The following is a 14,351-nucleotide window of genomic DNA, read 5'->3' as shown; positions in this document are numbered from 1 at the left end:
AAAAAATACCAAGAGACAAATGAAAATGAATGCACTGTAATCAAAAATCTATGAGATGAAGCAAAAGCAATTCAAGGAGGAAAGTTTATAGCAATACAATCTTACTTCAGGAAACAAAAAATTCAAATAAACTACCCAACCTTACATCTAAAGCAACTAGAGAATGAAGAACCAACAAAACTCAAGTTAATAGAAAGAAAGAAATCATAATGATAGAGCAGAAATAAATGAAATGGAGATGAAAAAAAGAATAAAGATCTATGAAACTAAAAGCTGATTCATTAATAAGGTAAACAAAATTGATAAACCTTTAGTCAGACTCATTAAGAAAAAAAACTCAAATCAATAAACTTCTAAATTAAAAAGAAGTTACAATAGACACCATAGAAATACAAAGGATCAAACTAGACTATCACAAGCAACAATATCCCAATAAAATGGACAACCTGGAAAAAAATGGACAAATTCTTAGAAAGATACAATCTCCTAAGACTAACCAAGAAAGAAATATAAAATAAGAATAGACTAATCACAAGCACAGAAATTGAAACTATGATTTAAAAACTCCCAATAAACAAAAGTCCAGCATGAGACAACTTCACAGACAAATTCTATCAGAGAAGAGTTAACACCTATCCTTCTGAAACTATCTCAAAAACAACAGAGTAAGAAACATTCCCAAACTCATTCCATGAGGCCACCATCACCCTGATACCAAAAAACAGACAAAGCTATCACAAAAGAAAATTACAGGGTATTATAACTGATGAATATAGATGCAAAAATCCTTAAATATTAATTAATGAAATATTAATAGGAGCAATCAGAACCCAAGAATACATTAAATGGATCATACACCATGATCAAATGGGATTTATCCCAAAGATGTAAGGATTTTTCAAAATCCACAAATCAAAAATTGAAGAATAAAAACAATGTGATCATTTCAATAGATGTAGAAAAATCTTGGGACAAAATTCAATACCCATTTACAATAAAAATAAATCAAAAATTTGGCATAGAGGGAACATAGCTTAACATGATAAAGGCCATGTATGACAAACCTACAGCTAACATTTTACCTAACAGTGAAAAGCTGAAAGCATTTCCTCTAAGATCAGGCACAAGACAAGTATGTCCACTCTCACCACTTTTACTCAACATAGTCTTGGAGGTCCTAGCCATGACAACATGAGAAAAAACAAGAATTAAAAGAAATTCAAATTGGAAAAGAAGTAAAACTGTCACTGAAGATGAATAGAAAATTTCTAAAGATGCTGCAAGAGAACTACTAGATCTCATCAATGAATTCAATAAAATTGCAGGATAGAAAAGTAATACACAGAAAACTGCTGCACTTCTATACACTAAGGTCGGAAAAAGAAATTAAAGGAACAATATCATTTACCACTGTATCAAAAAGAATAAAATGCCTAGGAATAAACCTCCTTAAGGAGACAAAATATATATACTTTGAAAACTATAAGGTGCTTATGAAAGAAATCAAAGATGACATAAACTGGTTGGAAAGATGTACCATGATCCTGGATTCGAATAATGAATATTGTGAAAATGGCTATGCCATCCAATGCAATCTACAGATTCAGTACAATTCCTATCAAATTATCAATGGCATTTTGGACAGAATTAATACAAAGAAATTACAATTTGTATGGAAACACAAAATACCCAAATACCCAAAGCAATCTTTAGAAAGAAAAATGGAGCTGGAAGAAGCAGACTGACTTCATACTATACCACAAAGCTACAGTAATCAAGACATTATGGTACTGGCATAAAAACAGAAATATAGATCAATGGGACAGGATAGAAAGTCCGGAGATAAACCCATACACCTGTGTCACATAATCTATGACAAAGGAGGCAAGAATATGTAAAAAATGAAATCAGAACATTCTTCAACCTCATACACAAAAATAGACTGAAAATGGATTAAATACCTGAATGTAAGATCAGATACTATAAACCTCTTAGAGGAATATATAAGCAGAACACTCTTTTATATAAATCACAGCAATATCATTTTTGAGTTGTCTTCTAGAGTACTGGAAATATAAACAAAAATAAACAAATGGGACCTAAATTAACTCAAAAGCAGCAAAGGAATCCATAAACAAAACCAAAAGACAACTCATAGAATGGGAGAAAATATTTGCAAATGATGGAACCGACAAGGGATTAGTCTCCAAAATTTACAAACAGAAGGTGGCACTCAATGTTAAAAATAATAATAATAATGGGCAGAAGATCTAAACAGGCATTTCTCCAAAGAAGACATACAGATGGCCAAGAGACACATAGAAATGTGCTCACCTTCTCTAATTATTACAGAAATACAAATCAAATTACAATGAGATATCACCTTATACCAGTCAAAATGTCCATCATAAAATACCTACCAACAATAAATACTAGAAAGATCATGCAGAAAAGGGAACTTTCCTACACTGTTGGTGGGAATGTAAATTAGTATAGCCACTATGGAGAACAGTATACGGGTTCTCTAAGAAACTAAAAATTGAGCTAACATATGATCCAGCAATCCCAATCCTGGGCATAAATCCAGAGAAAAACAGTTCAAAAAGACACATGGACCCCAATGTTCATTGCATTGCTACTTACAATGGCCAAAACATGGAAGAAACCATGTCCATCGCCAGATGAATGGATAAAGAAGTGGCATATATACACAGTGGAATATTATTGTTGTTGCTGTTTAGTTGCTAAGTCACATCTGACTCTTTTGCAACCCCATAGACTGTACCCCATCATGCTCCTCTGTTCATGGGATTTCTCAGGTAAGAATACTGGAGTGGGTTTCCATTTCCTCTTCCAGGGAGGATATAAACACAGGATGTCAATATCAGTGAACAAGTCAAAGATTTAAGTATTGAAACTGAAGTGCAAACATTGAGTTTAGTTACAAGGAATAAGACCCTAGCTGGGATAAAATCAGGCACTAGATGAGAAGCAGAACCATTGGGTTGCTGAAGTGTGGAAAAACTAAATCAGACTTCCCTAGTCCCTCCTCATTAGAGACAGACTTATTGGTGCCAGACTAGGGCAAAGCCATTCCTGATCAGTCCAGTTCAGTTCAGTCGCTCAGTCGTGTCCGACTCTGTGACCCCATGAATCGCAGTATGCCAGGCCTCCCTGTCCATCACCAGCTCCCTGAGTTCACTCAGGCTCACGCCCATCGAGTCAGTGATGCCATCCAGCCATCTCATCCTCTGTCTTCCCCTTCTCCTGCCCCCAATCCCTCCCAGCATCAAAGTCTTTTCCAATGAGTCAACTCTTCACATGATGCAAGTATTGGTTTCGCTTTAGCATCATTCCTTCCAAAATCCAGGCTGATCTCCTTCAGAATGACTGTTGGTCTTCTTTCAGTCCAAGGGACTTTCAAGAGTCTTATCCAACACCTGATAGTTGGGACTAAATGACCATAGGAACTGAAAAGATGTGAGTAAAGTGCAAGCAGATGGCCCACACCCCAGGGACTGATCTCCTCCTTTAGAATGGACTGGTTGGGATCTCCTTTACCAGTCCAAGGGATTATAACATCTGCCTATTTACATTTGCCTTTCAAAACCTTGTCATAGACCAAGTTGATTTTTTTTTTTTTTTTTTTTTTTTTTTTTTTTTTTTTTTTTTTTTTTTTTTTTTTTTTTTTTTTTTTATTGCTTTATGACCAAGGAAAACTTGTTCATAACTAAAATGCTACCACCATTTTACATCTACTGGTCTGAGAATTCTAGTCTGGCCTCTCTGCCTTATTTTATCTTTTCAGTTTCAGTTTATTTGCCCCCATAATCTCCAGAAACTATATTTGGACCACAAGCTTCTAGATTTCTTGCATCATCCATCACCTTGGAAACAACATGAGCTTTGGACATCTTGCATATTTTTTTGTCTATAATTGTATCTTTATTCCTACTTGTTCATACAGCTGCTGACCAAGTTTTATCCTTATATTGACTTTCTACATATCTTGAGCCTGGCTTGCTGCTTTGATTCTAATTCAGTCTTTTTCTGATTCCTGACTACAGTCCATTTCCTAAATTTTTGCCTAAAACTAACCTAGTTCTGGCACCTTGAATGACATCCATAATCTGCTGTAGGAACATGATAGAACATTTGTTGGATACCTACAGTGTGTCGATTGATACTTTACAGTGTTAATTAGGTGTTTAATTGCAAACTATGGATTTACTTTCTTCCAAAGCCTAGATTTTTTCTCCTACTCTCTCCACTCCAAAGAACTGGCATGCCCTTGACTTTTAAATTACTTCTCAGTTATAGTAGATTTTTCTTTCTTTTGAAGACACAGTAATCAGTGAGTGTTAGCTTGAGCAAATTAGCTAGGGTGTGAATTAACATGATACTTCTTCAAAGTCACCTTCGATAAACAGCATCATAATATTGGAGTCATACCCAAATTCCCCAAATTAGTAGGCATAATAGCTAAAGAGAGGAGATATACTTCCTCAGGTTCATTTATACCAAAGGAAACTGTAGTTCTTTTTCTTCCCAGTAAAAGTTACTAAATTAAGACAAGTTATAAAAAAATGATATACTAATTCTAAGATCCTGCAATATCTCACCTACTTTCAATCTTGAAGAAAACAAAGCCCATGTCGGAATTGCTGCCCAAATTTTTTGACAACTCTCTGTTCAAGCTGTTTTGTGAAATATTTCTCTTGCCAACAGGAACAATAGAAAGTGCAGGTGTGAATTAGTCATTGAGGTCTAGCAGAAAACCAGCCCCCACCCACAATTTCCAGGTGCAGAAGGAATCAGTGCATGACTTGTGAGCTGTGACCATTACAGCCCTGAACTAAAGTGCCTGGAAAATTCCTTTTAAGAGTTGCCAGGGTTTGGAGTGTAAGGAGATTAATGGCAGTGCTAATCTGTGGGTGAGGCTGAAAAAACAATAGGGGGATTAGCAATCCCTTTTACACTGGACAAGCTGGAAAACTGTTCATTAACTAATGGCAGTAACTGCTATTTGTCACTCTTTGTCTTGGAATCCTACCCATTTCAAAGCCTTAGCTGAGTTGTTTCCCATCTCCCATTCAAAGGGTTTGACCTGGGGGATGGCAGCTTTTAATTAGTTCTTTGCAAGTCTTAGTGCCACATAGCATTAATCACTGCTTTCCAGAACATTCACCTATTCTTTTTTTAGCCCTTTTCCTTGCTGAATATACTAAGAACTCTTGCCTATTTTGGCTGTTGTGTGATCTATTTCTGGCCCTTTAAATCTATAGTATCCACCTAAATACTAAATTCCCTAATAATGTGAACCACAAATACCTACTTAATTGGTGGCAATAATTTTGGGAATCTCCCCCTGCCCACACTCTTTCAGAACCACTGACCATTCATCCTGCTTCTGTCAAGCTTGGAATCTTGACTTACCCTAACTTTGATCTCTAAATTTGGCATTTAGACTTGATAGCTTTGGTATTACAATCTCAGTTTTCCCTAGTAGACTGTCCCTTCAGTTCCTGGTGCTTGCGCTATCTTCAGTTGGTGCCCCTGCTACAGATTTAATCCTAGAAACTCTGAAACTAATTCTTGCCTTTTGATTAGCACCATAATCCTCTGAGAGTTCAGTTCCTCTGAAAGGTAGAAGGCATGAACACAGCTGTCATGTAGTCTCCTGTCTCCTTGTATAAACTTCCAATCGCTTGCTTCCTTGAAGCAAATTTGGGCTTTGAAGTCAAAGTTACCTGAAAATTTGAATACTACTTCTACCTTTGAATATTCACTACCTCTGAAGGGCATGTAGTTTTTAAGATTCAGGTCTCTATTGCACCCATAGTTGACAAAAGTATAATTAAAACAACGTGAGTAATTAGAATTTTTTTGAGACCAAGTAAAATTATGCAGAACAGAAGTAAGCACCCAGAACAAAAAATATTGACAACCTAATGAATCTTTATACACTACCCATCTGAATAGTAGCCAGTCCTAAAGCATGAATAATCTGGAGTATGTAAATAAAAATAAGTAGGAGAACATGGTTGGATGAAATGCTACAAGGGAAAACTAGCAAAAGCAGATATTAGGCAGTTACTCTAAAAGGAAGATCTTGGTATCGAGTGTGTCTGGATGAGCTGACAGGTAGGTTCCTCTCACTGAGTATATTTCCTTTATTTCCAATATATATTCAGACCAAATCTTTTATGCCAGGGCTAGGTAATGCGGAGGAACTGAACCCAAAATCTTGATCAGGTTATGAACTACCAAAATGCAGCCATGTAATTAAGCACAGGACAAACAAAGGCCCTACATCCTTCTGAATACTTCTTACTGACTTATAATGACATATGACCCATAAATACAGGTTCTTCAAGCATTCTCCAGAATACCTTAAAGAAAGAAATTATAACAAGCAGCTGCATTTCCCTAGGTAATCATGCTGGGACTGTCAATCACAGTGATCTGCATCCCTGACCACAAAGATGATCAAAGTTTAGGCAGTTATAGTACCATATCTTCACAGATGATCAGACTGTGGTTGGGCATGTGACTCATCCATTACATATGTATATGTACTATAGGGACAAAAAGAGACAATAGAAGAGAAAGGGTTTCTCTACTGTTTGGATTGGCTACATTTAAAGCCACCTTTCCCACTGTATAGAAAAATCTAACTTAACAAAATAAGACCATTATACAAAAGAAAAAAATTAATTTTAAAGATAGAAAAAAGAGTAACTTCTGACATCACCTTAAGTGAAAGTGAAGTCGCTCAGTCATGTCTGACTCTTGCGACCCCATGGACTGTAGCCTACCAGGCTTCTCTGTCCTTGGGATTTTCTAGGCAAGAATACTTGAGTGGGTTGCCATTTCCTTCTCCAGGAGATCCTCCCGAGCCAGGGATTGAACCTGGGTCTCCCGCATTGTAGGCAGAAGCTTTACCATCTGAGCCACCAGGGAAGTCCTGGCACCATCTTAAGAGTCCCTTGTTCCAGATGGGCCCCAAGCCAGAATCTACTCTTGAACGTAGTAGTTATTTAAGTCAATAAAATCCTTTTGGCTTAAGCTACATTTTTTTGAATTTTTATTACAACTTAATTACTCACTTAAGGTCTTCAACTCTTTCCCTTACAATAGTAAGAACTTTTTTTTTCTTTAAACAAAGAATAAAAAAACTGCACAAGAATCTTATTTGAAATCATGGCAACTGCTACTACCAACTTGCTTATATTAGTACAAGCACTCACACATAAATAAATATACTGAAATGTTTAAATTTTAAATCTTAAAAAGTAAAACAATGACCACAAATCCATGGTATGTTCAGTATTCAGCAAGAATAATTTTTGCTCATGCATCAAAATAAGTATGTACTGAAACCCTATTAACATTATTTAATTAGAGCCTTTCCATTACAAGTCAAAATAGATAACGTTAGAGAGTTTGGGAGTCGTAGTAGTGAACTATTCCATTTTTTTCTTTTTTTTTAATTTTCATAATGTCCTTTTTTTAATTTAAATTTATTTATTTTAATTGGAGGCTAATTACTTTACAATATTGTATTGGTTTTGCCATACATAAACATGAATCCACCACAGGTGTACACGTGTTCCCCATCCTGAACCCCCCTCCCACCTCCCTCCCTGTACCATCCCTCTGGGTCATCCCAGTGCACCAGCCCCAAGCATCCTGTATCCTGCATCGAACCTGGACTGGTGATTCATTTCTTATATGATATTATACATGTTTCAATGCCATTCTCCCAAATCATTCCACCTTCTCCCTCTTCCACAGAGTCCAAAAGACTATCCCATTAAAAAAAAATTAGATAAAATATAAAAGGGAATCTGTTTAAAGGTTTAAAAGAACTTCCAAAGTAAGCAGGGCTTGAGGTTGTCAAAAATCTCAGAAAGAAGAGAAACTCAGTGAGGTGAGACCAGTATTCTGTATATATGGGATTATTTGTTAATTCTTATACTGCACAGAGCTAGAAACTAAGCTGATCAGAGATGAGCTGAAGTGCTAAGTGGTTATCATCTACTTAATGGATCTGGGTAGACAAATTTGGAGTTCAATATCTTCAAAACAGGAGGAGCTCTGGGAAATTCACCAGGCTAGATTGGGACCCCTTGAGACAGACCCTAGGACTGACAAAAAACAAGTATACCATGTATTATAGTATTTGAAATCTAGACTTAATTCAGCTCAGCTCATGAATGGATTAAGATAATCAACTCACTCTGGTTACCTGTCAAAAAATAGAGTGTGTTCTCTCAAGAAAAATGTCACATTATATTTCTATAGTTTCTCATTGTTGTTTGTTGCTTAGTTGCTAAGTCATATCTGATTCTTTTGCAATCCCATGAACTGAGCCCCACCAGGCTCCTCTGTCTATGGGATTTTCCAGTAAAGAATACTGAAGTGGGTTGCCATTTTCATCTCCAGGGGATCTTTCTGACCCAGGTATCAAACCTGCAGCTCCTGCTGTATCTATTGCATTGCAGGCAGATTCCTTACCACTGAGCTCTCAGGGAAGCCCTTATAATTTTTCATATATAATGTCTAATATTCAATCAAATATGGATTTAATAGAAGAGTGAAAGCAGCTAAGCAGAGGATTAGTGTACCAGGAGATAAATTAGTAAGAAATATTCATGTGAAAATGGACTTTCCAGCTAGAACAGTGGTAAAGAATCTGCCTGCCAATGCAGGAGATGCAAGAGACACAGTTTCAGTCCCTGGCTATGGAAGATCCCCTGGAGTAGGAAATGGCAACGGACTCCAGTATTCTTGCCTCAGAAAATTCCATGGACAGGGGAGCCTGGTGGGCCCCAGTCAATAGGGTCTGAGCACAAACATGCATACCCATGTTGAATCATGATTAGAAAAAAGAATGAAAAATATGGAAATGTATATGAAACATATAGAATCTGTTTTTTTTTTCTTTTTTAAAGGCTTCACATATATCTAATGGTCATCTTAGAGAAGAAAGAGAGAAAAATCAGACTGATGTAACATTTAAAGAAGTAATGATCAAGAAATTACTAAAGTTGATTGACAGCATCAAACCAGAGAGTTAAAGAATGCTTCAGATGTTAAGCAGAAAAAAATACCAAGAAACACACATCTAGGTATATCTTAGTAAATCTATTGAAAATCAAAGGAAGGAAAATCTTAGAGCAGGCACAGAAGAAAAAGATTACTTTTTTTTTAGATTTTTTTCTTTTTTTAAAATTTATTTATTTTAGTTGGAGGCTAATTGCTTTACAATATTGTAGTGGTTTTTGCTATACATTTTTAAATGGACAAGTCTGACAGCCAACTTCTCAACAGAATGGTGGAAGGCAGAAGATAATGGAATGATATCTTAAACGTACTGAATGAAAATAACAGCGAATCTAGAATCCTAAAACCAGAAAAAAAAATTGCCTTCAAAACTGCAGGCAAAATGAAGACATTTCTAAACAAATAAAACAGATTGTGTAGCCAATATGCTCACACCAAAAACAATCCCTAAAGGGGCTCTTGAGTGAAAAGGAAATGATCCCAGATGGGTACATAGAAATTTAAGAAGAAACAAAAAGTAATTGAAAGGTTAAATGCATGGATAAATCTGAATCTATATTGGCTATATGAAATAACAATAATACCTACTTGTGGAGTTTAAAAATCTATCTGCAATTAAAATAAATGATGATAATAAATCAAATATGGAAAATACAATTAGAATTATATTATTACAAATATTAAAAGTATAAAGTCCTATGATTATCTGAGACATACCCAAATACTAAATCATATTAGTGTTTATAAAACATATGATGTAATCTCTAGTGTAACTACTAAAAGAATGGTATATGGGTACATAAATGGCAAGCAGTTAAAGGGTGAAGTAGAATAATAAAAATATTTGATTTATTCAAAATAAGGCAAAATGACAACCAAGAAATGAATGGGAGTGCTTACAGTAGTAATTCATGAGTTAAAATCTGGAAACAACCCACATATCCATAAACAGTAGGGTGAATAAATGAAATGCAACAGTCATATAGTGAAATATCGTATGAGAATAAACTAAAACTACACCCAATAATTCAGTTAAATATCTGATAATATTCAACTCAAAAACAAGTACAAGAGAGCATATATGTTTCATTTATATGAATTTCAAAAAGGGGATAAAGCTAGTAAATTGGAATGTAATTCACAATAGTGATTTAGGGAGTAGCAACTGAGGTGCAATGCCAGCTGGGATATTGGTAATGAACCGTTTTAATCTCAGTAGTGGAGTGTGTTCATTTGGTTAAAAATTCACTCCTCTAGCTTTGCACTAATGATTTGTGAATTTTTCAGTATGTATATCATACTTTATTAAAACAAGAATCATTCACATAGGGTGATATATAGTAAGGCATTTCAATTATTCCTTTATCCTTTCAATAATTATTTATGGAACACCTACAACAAACCAATTAACTTTATAGCATTAAGAAACAATTATAAACATTGGTTCTGGAGTTTTTATCTGTGTGACCTTAGCAAACAAGTTCTCTGACCTTAACCTTCTATAAAAATAAGAAAGCTATGCCTAATGAGTTCTAGGGGATTTCCTGTTTTAAGATGCTATAAGAAAGTAATATGATCAACAATCTTTAGTGGTAGTTTTGTTATACCATTCATTAGCAATAGGCCAAAGATGTCTTTACTCACCACGACAAAGACATTCTGCTCTTCACAGTTTTTCAAAGAAATAGAAGGAAACAGTTATTTCCAGTATTGTTACTCTTATCTCTAAAAACTGACCAAGTAGAAGGGTCTTCAAAGATAATAGTCCCTGGGAACAATGTAGTCAAAAAGTGTTATTCTCTTCTCTTTGTGTAACTGAGAAACAAATATATAGATTTAACTCTAACTTTCACTGGGATTTAGCCTACAGACTAAGACCAAGAGCTATTAAATTTAGTCCAATATAAAAATCTGTTATTTGGCTGTGAATTTACAGGGTAAGAAAAATGGAACTACCTTTATAAATGACAGCTCTAACATTTTCACTTGTGAACTTGTACCTCATCTGCAGCCAGATCAAGTACAAGAGCATGTGTTTTATAGATTCCAATTAATGGTTCTATTAAAGAGGAGATTTCTAGTGGCCTGTGATGTCAGATCTCCACAAAGGGAAGATGTTTATAGTTGACTGCACTGGCTAGCTTCCAAGGAGAAGGTGTAGGAGTAGAAGTAAGAGGTAATGTCGATGACTTTGTAGTACATGGGGAAGAGTTACCTCATGTGCCTGGCCCTTAGATTGGCCCTGCTGATGGTGGAGGAGTGCCGTAGCCTTATTAAGGTGAACCTGAAGAACAAGTTCTGAGCCTGGATCTCTCCCTGGTTCATCACCAAAAAGACACCTTCCCTCCAAGGCTCTAAGCTGTTCCACACAGAGCCCACACACAGGATGGGGAAGCCAATCTCCCCTTGAAACAAGACCAGGTCAATCTCAGGCCATATGTAAATTGAGGTTCCCTAAAAACCTTTAGCTCAGTCCACAAATACAACAATTTGAAAATAAGACCATTAATCAATCTAGAGAACAAATCTGAGGTCAAATTCAAGACATTGGCTCACACTAGAAAAAGGAAACCAACTGCAACAGCCAAGTAATGAAGCCGTGGTAAGAGTCCAAGGAGTTAGACTAGGCAAGAGGGTCCAAGCTGAATCTAAATCTCAGCATACAGGTAAAAATCACATCAGTATCAAGAGAACAGGTGTTCCTGTTCTGGAATACATTCCAAATGAGAGGTCAGAGTATCATCTTAAGAATCTAGTTAGATTTACTTAACAGAATAAGTAGACTTTAAAAACAAATCAGAAGAGGGGATAATGAATTAGGAAATGCCTGCCTTTGTGGCTTTTTTTCCTATTTAAATTGTCTTTTTTGGTGGAGCACATAAGATTGGGCAAATGTCTCCTATTTCCTTAGTGACACAATTCTTCATATATATCTTGTGTTTCTGCACTTCTGGTGAGCAAAGGCATTAACTGCCTTTGTTCCAAACTATCTTTACAAGGATGTTTGTACAGTTTACAGTCTTAAAAGATATAGTATCACCTTCTGGGACAAATATACTTTGCCATCATTTGTTTTTTAAAGATCTTAATTCCCTAAGCCCAGGATTCCTCTCTTGTAACCAACCCACTCCATGCTCAGATATCACCTAACCTTTGTATTGCCATATAAGAACTGCAAATCGGGAAACCAATGCAAGGAAATGTTGATACTCCGTCTTTTGTCTCTGATTCAGCAATTCTATGTATTTTTATAGCATACATGAAACTGTAGCATCTTCTAGGGTAAAATCTCAGACACTGACATTTCCTAAGGGAATGTTCTGTAGGTGCCTGTAGTTGGGATCCATTTTAGGGAATAATAATAATAATAAACAATAAAACAATGATAAAAGAAGCTAACATGTTCTTAACATTTATTATATGGCTGATCGCTGGCTGTTGGTAATGTATTCTATCTGATTGACTCCACTAGTGAACAAGACAAGATAGCATCTTATAAACAATAGAAGAGATGTTTGAATTAACTGCTTTTGGTTGTTTTGATGAGAATAACAACTACCAATAATTGAATAATTACTAAACTCCAGACTTTATACTGATCAATCATATTATTGGTCATATCTCATTTGATCGTCACAGAAAGATCCCATGAGGTAGGTACTACCATTGTTTTCATTTTGAATTTGTAGAATTTGGGACTTAGAGAGTTAAGTGGCCAGCCCAACTTCTTATATTCGCTAAGTAACAAAGATCCGATGAATGTCAATTTTATCAAGGTTGATGTAACTTACTGATTAGCCATTAATACCTATGTTGAAAGAATAGACTACTCTGATTTTGACTAGCAATTGTTTACTGCTACAGTTAAACTTTGTATCAAGGCAAATTCCTCACTTTTCTTGCTCTAGTTCCATCCTTGGACATAATCACCATTTAATAAATATTTGTTTACTGAAAAAAATAAGTGTATAAAGAGCCTTGACACATTAGTTGCACTGGCTGATTCAATATATAATTGCCGCTGAATGAATGAATGAAAGGAGGGAGAAAGGAAAGAAAAAAAAACCATTTATTGAGTGTCAAGCACTGAGATTTGTTAGCCACTTATCAAAACAACCCATTATACAGGTACATATTTTTAAGAAAGAATATGATCTTCTTTTTAACATCATGAGTGATAAATCAAGTTGATATCATGTTCACTTTAACATAATATGAATGAAAAAGGTCACATCACCTCTGTAGTATTCTTCCCCCAAATCTATAACTCCAGTCCAATCATGAGAAGTCATCAGCCAAATTTCAAATCAACCATTTTTACAAACTACCTTGCTCAGTATTCAAAAATACCAGTTATGAAAAACAAGGAAAGGCCTCCACAAAATGCCACAGCCTAGAGGAAACTAAGGAGACATGATGACTATTAAAATGTGAAATCCTGTACTGCCTCCTGAACAGAAAAAGAACATTGGTGGGAAGACTGGTGAAATTCAAGGAAATTCTAAATCTCAGCTTATAATAATGCACCAATTTCAGTTTCTTAATTTTGATAAATTTACCATGGTTCTGTTACTGAACAGGTTTCTTGGTCTTCCCCAGCCAGTGAAATTTATTACAGGCCAGACAAGAAATCCAGGCAAGATTTTATTGGGGCCTCTGTAGCAGCAGAGGTGAGTGAGAACAAACAACAGGTCCCTTTGTTTATTTACTCTCTGAGGAAGAGGGGCAAGCCTGTTCCTAGGATGAGGGTAGAGGTGTGTCCAGGGGTTGGGCCAGAGGAAAGGCTTAGGTATTTTGCCCATCCCTTAGGTGGTATTGTGTGCAGGGGGCATGTGAAGCACCCTGCTTTTACTCCAGGCTCTTCAGAAGTGCAGTTGTTTTTTGTTTGTTGGTTGGTTGGTGTTGCTTTGGCAGGGGGAGGGTCTCTTTGTATCTTTTGTCCTGAACTTGCCCTAACTGCACATGCATGCAGTTATTTTTAGTACCATATAGTTTCTTTGTATTTTGTTGCTCCGGGAGAGGTATGTCCAGGTGCAAGTGCTGCAACACTGCAGTAAAGGGTCCCAGGTGCCAGTCTGTCTCATTTCTGTAAGGTGTTAACATGAAAGGAAGCTGGGTAAAAGATATACAACAACTTTACCTACTATTTTTACCATTCTTCAGTAAATAAAATCATTTCAAAAATTTTAAAGTTAAAATAAGGAAGGGGAAGCCAATATAGGATCACTTTGCTAGCAATTAGAGATTTTCCAGAGAAAATCTCTGGAAAAGGTTTTGAAGAG

General features: G+C 35.9%; 1 non-coding gene across 1 annotated transcript; it reads right to left on the bottom strand.

Annotated features, from left to right (window-relative positions):
• Positions 1–6,891: 6,891 nt before the first annotated feature.
• TRNAC-ACA lies at positions 6,892–6,963 on the bottom strand. The gene has a single exon. It is a non-coding gene; the product is annotated as a tRNA-Cys (tRNA).
• Between the last annotated feature and the right edge of the window lie 7,388 nt (positions 6,964–14,351).

This window comes from Capra hircus (assembly GCF_001704415.2).
Source record: "Capra hircus breed San Clemente chromosome X unlocalized genomic scaffold, ASM170441v1, whole genome shotgun sequence".
NCBI lineage: Eukaryota > Metazoa > Chordata > Mammalia > Artiodactyla > Bovidae > Capra > Capra hircus.
Note: the sequence above shows the minus strand (reverse complement) of the source record. Positions and strands in the feature narration are given on the sequence as shown.